At 42.0% G+C, this 12,043-nt stretch overlaps 1 protein-coding gene across 26 annotated transcripts in view; it reads left to right on the top strand.

Moving 5' to 3' along the window:
- The window catches only part of ATXN1 (ataxin 1), a 223,584-nt gene that overhangs the window by 30,205 nt on the left and 181,336 nt on the right, over positions 1–12,043 (top strand). For 21 of the 26 annotated variants that reach the window (XR_008974250.1, XR_008974248.1, XR_008974254.1 and 18 more), the window contains one exon: positions 2,306–2,404. The exons of the other annotated variants lie outside the window; for them this stretch is intronic. The gene's annotated coding sequence lies outside the window, so the exon portion shown is untranslated. The remainder of the gene's footprint in view (positions 1–2,305; positions 2,405–12,043) is intronic. 26 annotated transcript variants of the gene reach the window in all.

The following is a 12,043-nucleotide window of genomic DNA, read 5'->3' as shown; positions in this document are numbered from 1 at the left end:
TGCCAATGATGGCAGAGGGCCATAGCCAAGGGAGATAACAGTCTTCCCCATAGCAGTCATTACCCTTGGGTGAGTGTGCTTGGCTGGCTTTCGAGATCATAGGTTTCAGGCAGTAGGGCATTAGAAATTTTATAGGCTATTAAATATATTCTTGGAGCATTTGGCTGCACTAAACACAGCTTTTAATAGAGTTCAGATTTGAGATTTTTGGGACAGAGAGGGTTTGGACATAAACTTCGTTAATTTGGTTTTGAAAAGGGAAGTTCTTTCATGCTTTGAAGGAAAAAAAGACTATGCAGACAGAGCTGCAAGTCTCTTCCTTAAATCAGAGTTTTCTGCCTGAAATGGGAACAACTCAGCAGAACAGTTTAAGTAAACATGGCCATAGCTGCTTATCTGAGACACTGGCATCCTCTCTTCTGTGTTTTTTTTTTTTTTGTGGTATCCTGGCATCACTTAGTCAGTGATGTGTTTGTTCTCACAGAACCTCCTTCACAGGCATATACTTTTACATCCAGTATTTGAGGCTTCATCTGAACGGCTCATTCCAGGAGCATAAGTTTTCTACACCTATGTAGATGAGATTTTTTAATTGCTGTTTGAAAGGTCTTTCCCCCTCCAGCCCCCAGTTTCTTTCTACCTCTGTCATGGCTTCTACATTTATTGTGGGTGAAAAAACAGACAACTGTTCCTGAGTCATCTCAAGTTAGTGTTCAGCAGAGAACAGGATAAAATCTAGGCCAGAGATGGCAAGTGACTGGTGGTGTCCAATTGTAGTCTATGTGTGGAGTATGTGCATGTAGTATTAACACTTGGAGACTTGCTGAAAATCACGTATGTATGTGAGAGGGCAGGGAGTTAGGTACTGTGCTCTAAAGCTTGTGTGTGAGCATGGGATCATTTTCTTCTGCTAGGTAGAAAAAATGCACCATACTGTGAGAATGGCTTATTGATGCCTGACAGTGCAGCTTGGGTGGGTTTTGCCTGTGTGTGTTAAAATACTGTAGACTCACACTAGGTCTCTTATCCAGGGAGCACTGCCACATGTAGGTAACATTTGTGCACTCCAAGGTACTGAATTAAAACTTCATTACTCAAAATACTCTTGAGTATTTTGCTTTTGTGACCAGCTTCTAAAGGACCAATTTGTTTTAATTTGTACATAAACAACAAAAACATTTTAGTTACAGAATGTAGGATAGTAATTCGATAGGTCTAGTAAATAAAACACTCCTGTATTTGGTAGAGTAATTCTGCATATTCTGTAGCATATTCTTTAAAGTTATGGAAGAATAAGAAATGAGAAGTGAGAGAAGCTTTTTTTTGACAAGAATTAATATGTATACATTTATGAGGCTCTAGTATTTGTTCTTCCTCTTTCTGACTATGTTATAAGGAATAAAATCGATTAATAAAAAAAAAAAGAGAGAAAAGGAATACTGTGCCCCTCTCTCTGCCAGTTCCATCACGCTTCAAGCAGCAATGCATCAGGACATGGGAAGTGATCTCAGCCTTACTTTTAGTTATATTTTTAAAAAAGGTGTGTCTTGGTGAAATGGTCTCCAAAATTATAAAGCTAGTACACATGCAGGTGTAAGTATCTTGCGCTGTTGATGCCAATCTAGTACATAAAGAGCTTCACAACTGTTTGGATTTACTCTTCTTTCATAATGGGCTGTAACTTGTTTACTAATGCTTGAAAGCATGTACGCATCAAATAAATCTCTGGTATTTGGGCCATAGTGTACCAGCATTAGGCAAAAGGAAGATTAGCCACACTCTATATTAAGCTATGATCCACTTTACTCTTGATTCCTAGCTATACTAAAACAATCAAACCATCAAAGAACAAAATTAGTGGAAGGATTCCTCAGACAATAGATTTATTTCCATGTTTATTTGCATTATTGTTAAGAAAAGGGCAATCAGAAGAGCAAATCTCTTTGGGGCTCAGGGCATTACGAATTAGTCATAAGATACGAAGTGAGCTTTTGGGTGTGGAAAACTAGCAACAGATGGAAATGCTAAATAGCTGCATCGTATGGTGTTGCTGCAACAGCTGAGAGACAGTACACATGCTTTGAGTGCTGGTGCTGTCCATAGATGGTCTTTAGCAAGCATTGGAACTAGATGATCTTAAGGTCCTTTCCAACCCTAACTGTTCTATGATTCTGTGATTCTATTGTATTGGCAAATCTGACACAGAATGAATTTGCCACAGTGACTCAAAAGACTTTCCTAACATGAAGCATCTTTATTGCATATCATTTTAGCTCTTTCCTGTTTTTACTCTGCTCTCTTTCAGTGAAAAGGTCAAGAAAAGCAGTAGCTCAGTGGCTGAATTTTTCAGAAGTGCTTTACAGTGGGGAAAGTGGGGAAACCTCTTAAAGTGGTGTTTTACTCAGTAAGTTAAGCCTTTTGTTCCTCAGTTAATTTATTTTCCCTATTTTTTGTTGATTATTATGTATCAGATTAATTACAGTGACTTTTAAGGTATCTCCAGGCAGGTATGGAACTCCATTTCAACTTTTCCTCTCCCCTAGAGTTAGCCTTTGCTGTATGAAACCTGTCAGCCCACCTTGCTAGACATGGTAACGTTGAGTCAACTCTGTAGTTCTGTAAAATGACTGCCCATCTGCAGTGAATGTGTTTGGTTGCTGTATTCTGGTTTGGAGGATTACAGTGTGCCTCTGACTTCTTCACTTTCTCTGCACATGTGTGTGCATGAACCTACACACTTGAATAACACTCTCCCTTTGCCATTGAACTCTGAAAGCCACCAGCTGCATTAGCTGAGATTTTCAAAGCTCAGAACATGAGCTTTGTAAGCAGTAAGCTAGGTATACTCGATACTGCTATCATGCTAAGGAATTAAAAAAGAGAGAACTCTATACTTTACAGTAAAAGACAGAAATGAAGGCATACAGGAAGATTTTCTTGATGAACCTACAGTTTCAGCTAGTGCTGGTGCCTTACTGTTGATTCAGATTGAATGTCAGGGCCTTAGGAAGTTAAGTGCTGAATATTCAAATGTAATTTGTAGCATTAAATGAGGACGGCTTATAAGTTTAACTAGCCTTAAGGGTGCTAAGTATTTCCAGCTGAGGCCAAAAGGACTTTCAGCTGGTCAGCAGTTCTTGTGATTGGGCCTGATCCTACTTACTGTACTTTTCTTGCACACCTGGTATTGCTGCATTTTTCACAGGTACGAATTTCTTTGCACACATCTTTTCATGCCTCATTTGCTAACTCTTCTGTTCTGCAGAATTGGCAGGATGACAGCAAGCAACTCCCTCATCCTTTTGTGTCAGGACTAATCCTCAGGGTTCTTTCTGATGTGTCTCCAGAAATACATATTCAGCTTAGGCTGAATGCTGATTTGATTTGTAGTATTAAAATGTGGACAGTGCAGATCACTTTCTGAATATTTTCTGTCTCTTGAAAAGAAACTGTTGTAGAGGTGTACATGAACAGTTCCAGAGTTTTAAGGTCTCTGTCACATAAAAAATGTTTTTTAAAATTCGGCTCCACTTTAGCACATGCCTAAGTACTTTGCTAAATCTCTACATTTGGCTTCATTTAGCATAGTTGGAGCTTTGCAAGTAACAGTTAGCTGACCAGTCATTTAACAAGTTGTGGTACTTTAGTGCTTACAATTTAGTTACTCTGCTTTAGTGTGATAGACAGATTTTTATTTTGATTTCAGATTATATAGCTTGTTTTTACTTCAGTCTTCTTTTACTCGAGGTATGATTTAATTGAAATTTAGTTGCAATGATTGATAGTTGCTTTATTTGATACCTGTTTGTAAGCATTAATTTGCTACTTTTTCAGCATACTGATATTTGTCAGAAAAGAATGATACTATTTCTTTTGTCAATGAAAATGAGGCTATAAATGACTGTAATTTGGGATATGTTTCTGGTATGAGCAAACAGTATTCCCTTGGTGAGTTTTATGCTATGGAAAACTGGGTTATTGTATTTTAGAAAAGACCTGTATTCCTCTAAAGAGGAGTGGCATTGTGCAATTCCTGGAAAATATAAGAAGAATCTAAATGTATGTGTATTTGTATTCAAAGTACGCCTCAGTATCTGCCATGTTGTTCCTCCTGGTTCATGCAAGGGACTGGAAATGGTTGGTTGCAGGTTCTGTTCCTGATTTTTGTTATTTTTATTTACCCCAGTTTCATAGGTCATGAGATGAATGATTGAACTCTCTGCACCTTAGTGCAGTCACTGGCCAGGTTCTTCTCAGAGCTACCCTGTGCCTGCCCCTGGTGCGGCTCTGTTAGGTCCTGAGCCGGTGATACCCGCAGGCACCAAAGATGAAAATAAGTCGCACAGATGTGCTACTTTGTATTTTACAAACAAGTACAAAAGGATTTACCAAAATTACAACTCGAGAGTAAGCTGTGGGAGGAGGGAGATACAATGTATTCTTTCCTGCTAAAATGACAGTGTTAACATTCTTGGCAGCATCGCGGAGCTCCACGGTAACTTCCGGTTTACAGTTGAAAAATGCACCAAATAGCATATACTGTTTAATTCTGGGTTGCATTACGCAACAGAAATTGATTGCCTCAGTGAAGCACATCTGCGTTGCGAGAGTAAACCCTCCTGGGAAGCAAGCGCATCTTCCGCAGAAGTTGGAGTGAGGCATGGCCAGGGCATTGCTATTTTGGCAAGCAAAGGGAGCCAGTGTTGGAAAGCTGCCTCACCTTTCACTTTCCATGGAACTTACCCTTTCTCCCCATTTCAGACAACAGCCACTGCCACTTGCTTCTCCTGGTGCTGGTGGGGGCCTGGGGATGCTTTCTGTGGTTGATTAAAGCATGAATATGGGTTTTGAGAGCCATGAAGATGTCTTCGCTGTCTGTCTGGCTTGTTTGTGATCCCTGAGGAGGATAGGCTATTAAGGAGCAATAATGCAATTATTAAGTAAGGAATGCAATTCAAAAATCATCTGGAAGAACTAAGAAAATGTTTTGATTTTTATTTAAAAAACCCAACCAACCAAACCAAACCAAGCTAAATCCACACCTCTGCGGGAGTATCTTCTTTAACTCATAGGTTGGCAGTAGTTGATGACAGGTACAAAATTCCTGTCATTTTTATACTGTTTCATTTGGCTTCTTCCAAGCCTCTTGCTTGCTGGAAGCAAACTCGGGCTCCTGCTGTCTCAGTTCAGCTAAAGTTCTTCTGTCAGCCTAAAGCTTGGTTATTAACCCTCATATTCCTCTTTTCAGCATGCATTATTTTTTTATGGCAGTGTTGAGCAAAGACTCTCCAACAGCACCCGTGACAATGTAATTGGACCTCTCTAATAGAAATTACTCCCTCTTTAATAGGGGGCTGTGGATGCTTTCTTTGAAGCAGGCTGGGGGTCTGGTCAGCCAGTCTGAAATGTGGGTGCACAGAATTTCACCTGGCACTATAAGTAGTTATTCATGATTTGCTGTTAAACTGCAAGACTGGAGTGAGATTCCCCATGGGGCTGTCCTGGCTTTGGTAATACTCACTGTTTTCATTATTGAAATGACTGATGGAGCAGAGACAGCAGTTATTAAATTTACATAGGATAAGAAGCATGAAGGGGCTGCAGGCTCCTTGGAGAGTAGGCTTAAAGTTTAGACCTGCCCTGGCTAAGTGGAGGGGTAGTTTGGGTTAAAAAATACCAGGATACAAACTTAGAAGCAGCATACAGGGATAGTTGCATGGCATAGGATGGAGAATGGCTGACTCACTAGTGGTCCTACAGAAGATTTGTGAGCTGGAATTGGGATGTGCTGGAGGCAATTTGGCCTGGTTTAGTTGAATAGGGTGTTCAAAATCACAGCTGGTTCCCAGACCACCAGTGAAAACTAGCCTGCAGCATGTCCTGCTCTCCAGTCCCCTTGGGAGCTGGGCTGCCAGTGCTCTGCTGAGTGGGCAGCTCATCCTTCCCTTCTCTGCTTGCTTCCACTCCAACCCTGGAGATGGCAGCCCTGCAGCTCCATCATGAGCACCTGCAGGGAAGAGCCCCAGCTCCTCCAGGCCTCATCCATGTGTGCAGGACAGTGCATGTGAAGGGGATCATAGACCTGAGACTGTGGGTGTCGTACAGTTGTACAAGGAACAAGGTTTACCCATCCCTGCCCCTCAAAAAAGCACTGTTTTGGGTTGTGTAAAGAAAAGGTACAAAATAACCCATCCACTCCACTCAGTATTGGAAATGGCACAACATCTAGTTCGGGGCACAACATAGTCAAGAGCCAGCTGGATGGCATCCAGGGAGAAGACAGTGAAAATGATCAAAGATTTGGAAAGCATGACCTGGGAAAGAACATGAAAGAAATGAGATTGTTTAGTCTACAGGCAAGAAGGCCAGTAACAGATGTGATAGAAGTTTTCAAGTATGTGGAAGGTTCCTACAGGGAGAAAGGGAATAAATTGTACTGCACAACTGCAGGGTTTAGGATGAGAAGAAATGCACTTAATTCGGAGGTGGCTAGGCTTAAGTAAACACTTAAGAAAACTTTCAAGTGATAAGGGTATTTTGATGCTGTAGTTATTTGTCTTTGGGAAAGCCATGGAAGCATCGTCACTGGAGGTTTTTATAAAACAGATGAACCTCCTCCAGGAATATTTTGGGCGCTGCTTCGGGGAAGGAGGTGGAACACATGCTTCTGAAGGTCATTTCCCAGGAAATAATGAAGATTATTACTTTTTGTAATCCTGTGGACTTGGGTAATCTCAAATAACCCAACAAATAACTCCAAAGATAGTGGCAATTTGTTATTGCAGCATATCACTGGTAAATAGACAGCTGATTTATGCACAAAAGAGCGGTGACATCCTTCTGCTCTCTGTTTTTTGTTTTGTTTTTTTTTTTTTTTTAAAGAAACAATCTGAGTAAGCTAATTTTACTGGAACATTTCAAAAGGCTGTTCCTGTAAATATATTACTCTGTCCAGAAATAGAGGAAGTAATGTTGGTTGGCTGTGCTTATTGAAGTATTGTGCAAACACAATCAGTACTCGCTAATACATAGAGTGGCCGTAGTAAAGCCAGCAGTACTCCATGAGGCATAAGAGAACAAAAAAGTATATAACATTTTGAAACACAGCTTCCCCTGTTCCCCTTGCTGGGCAGGGCAGGGAAGATCAGGTCTGTGCTGCTACAGACTGTGGGAACAGCCTAGGTGGTAGTTTCTGCAGGACACATGTAGGAGACTTTCATGAGTTGGTAGGGCCAGGAAGTTTGGGTCTAGTGAGAGCAGCCAGGCTCCTTGTTTCCTAGTGCAGCTCTAGGCTTGAAAGCACTGAGCGGTGTTTTGTCACTGTCATCCTGGGACTAAGAGCACTGGCGGAGAATGGTGCAGAGTCACCGTCTGCCCAGCACGGATCTAGCAAGGCTTATCGTAATCTTGGCAGGATCCACGCTAACTCCGAGCAGTCAGACATCACCACGTGTTCATGTCCCGGGCCATGCAGCGCTGTGCTTATGCCAAGAAACCTGCTGCTGAGCTAGTCCTCGTGCCTCTGCATCTGGAAGTATTGCCCTGAGCACTCAAGAGTTGCTGGCCGATACCTCTTTGCAAAAGCTTCCTTCTTCTAGTTTGCTGCTATGCAGGTCTGTGTCCTGATTGAGTGTGATAACAGAATGAGGGCTTGTATTCACTTGTGCATATATGTGCATGTATTTTAGCCTGTTGCCTTTCTGAAATGTGAAACACTGGTGTGCATTTGTGCCTGTCCTTGTGTATCTGCCGTGCGTCAGCAAACTAACATTCTTCTTCATGATCCTGAGTGTCCCATCTCATGAGAAATGAATCAGCACTGCTGCTTCTGTGGAGGGTTCTTCAGGAGGACTTAAATTGCTGCTTTCAATTGTGATTAAAATCAGCAAGCAGGAAAACCTCATTAAAATAAGGTTTCTTCTAAAATTTTGTTTTGCTTTTACTCTTTTTAGTTATGGTCCTTAAATAAGGGAATGATTACAGTACTGGAAACTATATATTTCTTTTAAACTTGGTCTGTTATATTTCTACAGATGTTCCACCAGCAATCTGGTGCAAGATAGATTTCTGTGGGCCTATAGTTGTTATATGTTTTCTTTTCACTATTTATTAGATTATATTTTTGCATGTGACTTTTGTCAGGCTACATTCACATGAAAATAAATGTTCAGCAAAAATGCACAAAAAGAGATTTTGAAACATTTCTGTCACGTAACTAAATGCTTCCTTAAAATAGGAGCTGGGAAATGGGAGGGAAAAAAAGAAAAACCAAAACCAAAACAACCCCCCTTGTTTTGCATTAAAATTAAGCCATTTTAAAAAGGAACAGTTAATTGTAGCTATTAAGTCAATTTATTTTTTTTTGTCATGGTATCTTAGATAAGAGTTTTGCGGATCATAGATCCTGAACTCTTGCACATCACTTCTGTTAAGACATTATTTGAACTCCTGTTTTGTTACTTTTACAACTTCCAGTTCCTTTCTGATGTTTATAAGTGTTCAACTCAGACTGCTAAATGCACTGAAATGATGAAGTTACTGTATCTAGCCTTGCAGAAGAAACTGGTACTGCAAGCTTATCAGTCAGTCCTGGTCTAAGAAGTGTAGTCAGTAACTGCTGTTAGTTCCCAGGTTGTATTTGTCTTTGAGACTTCAGCAGCAAACATGTCCTGCTCTAAATATGACTTAAAAAAAACAACCTGACTTCAAATGGTTTTGATGGATTCAGTATTTAAATGTAATATGGATCATCACAACTTAGTTTAAAGTATGTCTTAATTTACACACGAGAGAGGTCACTTATATATTAGTCGGTATGTGGGAGGTGGTGACCTCACTCCACTGTGCCCAGAGGGAGAGAAGAGGGTTGCATAGCAGACTGGGGAGAGGAACAGGGCTTGAGGCTTTGCCATTGTGTTCCTAGTCACGTTCTTGGATCTTGCAAAAGTGGCTCTGTCTTTCAAATTCATCCAGTTGTAAATGAGGAGGTGAGACTGAGCACTGTTCAGAGATTTTAGGAATGCAGTTAGTAATTTTATTTTCTGCTGTGCTACATAATCTCTCTGAGGAAAAGGCAGCAATAGCTGTTGGTCCCATGGGGGCAGCAAGCTCAAGGCACATATGGATCAAGTGCGATAACACTGATCACTTGGGGAGTCTTGTGCTTTTCTTCTCAGGGAGCATTGCAAACAGGAGCTGGAAGTAAAGCTACGAGACAAACAAATTTTCTGTACCTAGTGCATATTATGAAGGCCAGTTCTTGGAAACTGGGAATAAAATCAAAGATGTGGTGCTGAGATAAATCTTGAGAGATGGGCACAGGCAAAGGATTAGGTGATTCCCCCACTTTCATCTCTCTTAGCTATGACTTCTTTTGCTGTGCACACTTGCCGTCATTGTCTCTGGTCAGAGTTTACACAGGAAGAAGTTACTGCTCCTAGCACCTACTGTGCTGGTTAACACTTAACCAATGTGAGCTCTGCACTCTATTGCTTACACCTTTACTTTCTGCTCTCCTAGCTTGACATCCATCCTTGGCCACCTTTGATGCAGGATGTCGCCCTTGCCTAGCTGTGTCTTACAGCTTGGGTTAGATGGATGCGTGCATCTGATGGCTTCTTCAGAAAGCAGATGTGCAGAAGTGTGTATATTGCCAGAGGGCTGTGGCCAAGAGATGTAGAGACCTTTTTGCAGAACTATCAGTGATGGTTTGTCACCATTTAGCAGCCTCTGTGGTGAGGGCCCAAGAGCCCTGTGATGGGAGTTATGTTGGTGCAGCACGTTTCCGTGCTGAGGACAAAGGAGTCCTCACTGAGTGTGCGTCTGAGTTCTGATCACAATTTGTCGCTAATTGGGTTAGTCGACACTTTGTGTCTATGTGCAAATTGTGCAGTGCATTTCAGTGATCAGTTGCAGAATGTATGGAAGCACTGGCATCGTGAGCTCAAAGAAAATCAAAGAGCCCATGGTGTGTGAAAATCAGCATTAAAATGGGTATAACGGTGTTTCTGCGTGGCCAGACCCTTGAAGGGGAAATAGAAGCAGATTAGACTCTGAAAAAAAAAAAAAAGGTTGTGCATCCACTTCCATGAATCCTGTGCATTTTAAACTTTTTGTTTGTTTGTTTTTTAAACAGATTGCCAGTGGAAGCTGTAATCAGGAGTATGCTTGTTTATAGAGCTACAAGAGGGAGGTCAGCACAGTGATTTGTGGTTGCAGCCTGATTCACCACTGCTGCAGCCAGCGGATGGTGGGCAGGGTTGGGTGGATTTCAGGAGTACCAGAGGCACTAACTGCAGGCAGTTAAGAGGGACCTTCTGCAAACAAGTAAAGAGAGGAGTTCCTCTGCAGGCAGGCCAGAAAATGGAAGTAGCAGCTAGCAAAACCTCTAGACAAGATTAAAACTAACAGGAAATGAAAAGTTAACTTCACTGTTTCTGTTACAGGCTGACCGCCCTCCCCCTTTACTAATGCTTACAATGTCTGTAGGAGAGCAGTTCCTCTACCTACTTCTTGGAAGGCACATGCTTGGGTTAGAAAAGTCCTTGACCAAAGTGCAGAGCAAAGCTCTGCTGTCAGTGAGCCTGCATGAGCCTTGGCTCTCAGTCCAGCTTTATTTCAGACACACAGTTACTGTCATTATCTCCATAAAGCTGCATTTGAAAGCAAGGACCTGTGTAAAGAAGGAGAGTATGGCTCTTTCCTCTCTCTCTCTCGTGCCTGTTGATCTGTTACAACAGATCTGCTGCTGTGCAGAGTGTGTTAGGCTCAGCAACTGCTCTTCCTCGGCATACCTGCCAACTTTTGAAATCTATAAATAAAGATGTCTGGAGCAGGGGGAATAGACACACCTTCTAACTCCATTGAAATACTTGGACACAACATGCTTATTTTGGCAGGACAGACTGGGATAAGTGAAATATATATATATATATTTTGCTAGAATATAGGGACTGTCTCTCCCAAATAAAACAGCTGGCATGTATATGTGGCTAAAGCAGATTTGCTCTAGATTTATGCTTGTCATGCTATGAGCTGCACTAAAAGAAAACGAAACAAGTCATTTTTCATCCCCCTCAAATGTAGACCTTTGCCAAAGTTTGTTTCTTAGAAATTGGATGAACCTGATGAAGCAGGATCTTGTGTCTAAAAATAGAGCATTTTACTTATACCCTCTCAGGCAGAGTATAATTTTACCTCAACCAAGAAATGAGATGAAAGGTGATTTGAGCTTTGCCTTACATCTTTGTCCTCTTTGAGCTTGTGACAGAGAGCCCTCGTCTTTCTTGTTCAGGTTCAAAAGTGCAGTGAGTAGGGTTCCTGACAGTGAAGAACCACCATTGCAGGTCATTTTATGTGGTCAGAGCAGCAGCTGCTTTTCACAGGTAATGTGGCCTTGTGTAGGACTGTATGGTTTGTGCTATCCAGGAACGTAATGCTTGGTCTCTTGAGGCTAAATGTTCTGCTTTCATAGCAAAATGGGGTTTGGAATCCTCAATTAAAAGATGGAGCTTTAAACTGGTGTTTTGCAAAGCCACCTGAGCTGCAGGTATGCTGGAGTATAGCTCCACAAATAGCCCTAGCTGCTCTTTCGGCTTCTAGAGATGCTTATGAGCTGTGTGGCTGCGGCTGCCTCCTGGCTCCGTGAGGCAGAAAGAGGCTGGACAGGGGTGGGGGCTGCAGTGCTGCAGCCTCCTGCCCTTGGCACCCACCAGGAAGGCAGAGTCTGACTAGCAGGAGCAGAAAAGCTGGCTGTCGGCCCAGTTGAATGCCATGATCCCAGTGACAGCTTCCTTCCCCCTTCTCTTCCTCCCCACCCCGCTGACTGAGCGGTTCCGAGGGTGGTGTCCCAGAGCACTCGTCAGGGTGTGTGTGTATGGTGGTGGGGTTGCTGTTGCTTTGCTTTTTGGTGTTTTTTATCATGTGGGTCTGTCAGCACCTGTTTGCCTGCTGCTTTTCTGACTGTGCGCAGTGTTCTTTGATTCACGGTATTGCAAGCTTATGAGCCAGCACGAGCTTGGCATGACCACTTCATTAGAGCAAA

This window comes from Pezoporus wallicus, unplaced genomic scaffold, assembly GCF_028554395.1.
Source record: "Pezoporus wallicus isolate ANWC-B61680 ecotype Strahan unplaced genomic scaffold, APGP_CSIRO_Pwel_v1 contig_5485, whole genome shotgun sequence".
Taxonomy (NCBI): Eukaryota; Metazoa; Chordata; class Aves; order Psittaciformes; family Psittacidae; genus Pezoporus; species Pezoporus wallicus.
Note: the sequence above shows the minus strand (reverse complement) of the source record. Positions and strands in the feature narration are given on the sequence as shown.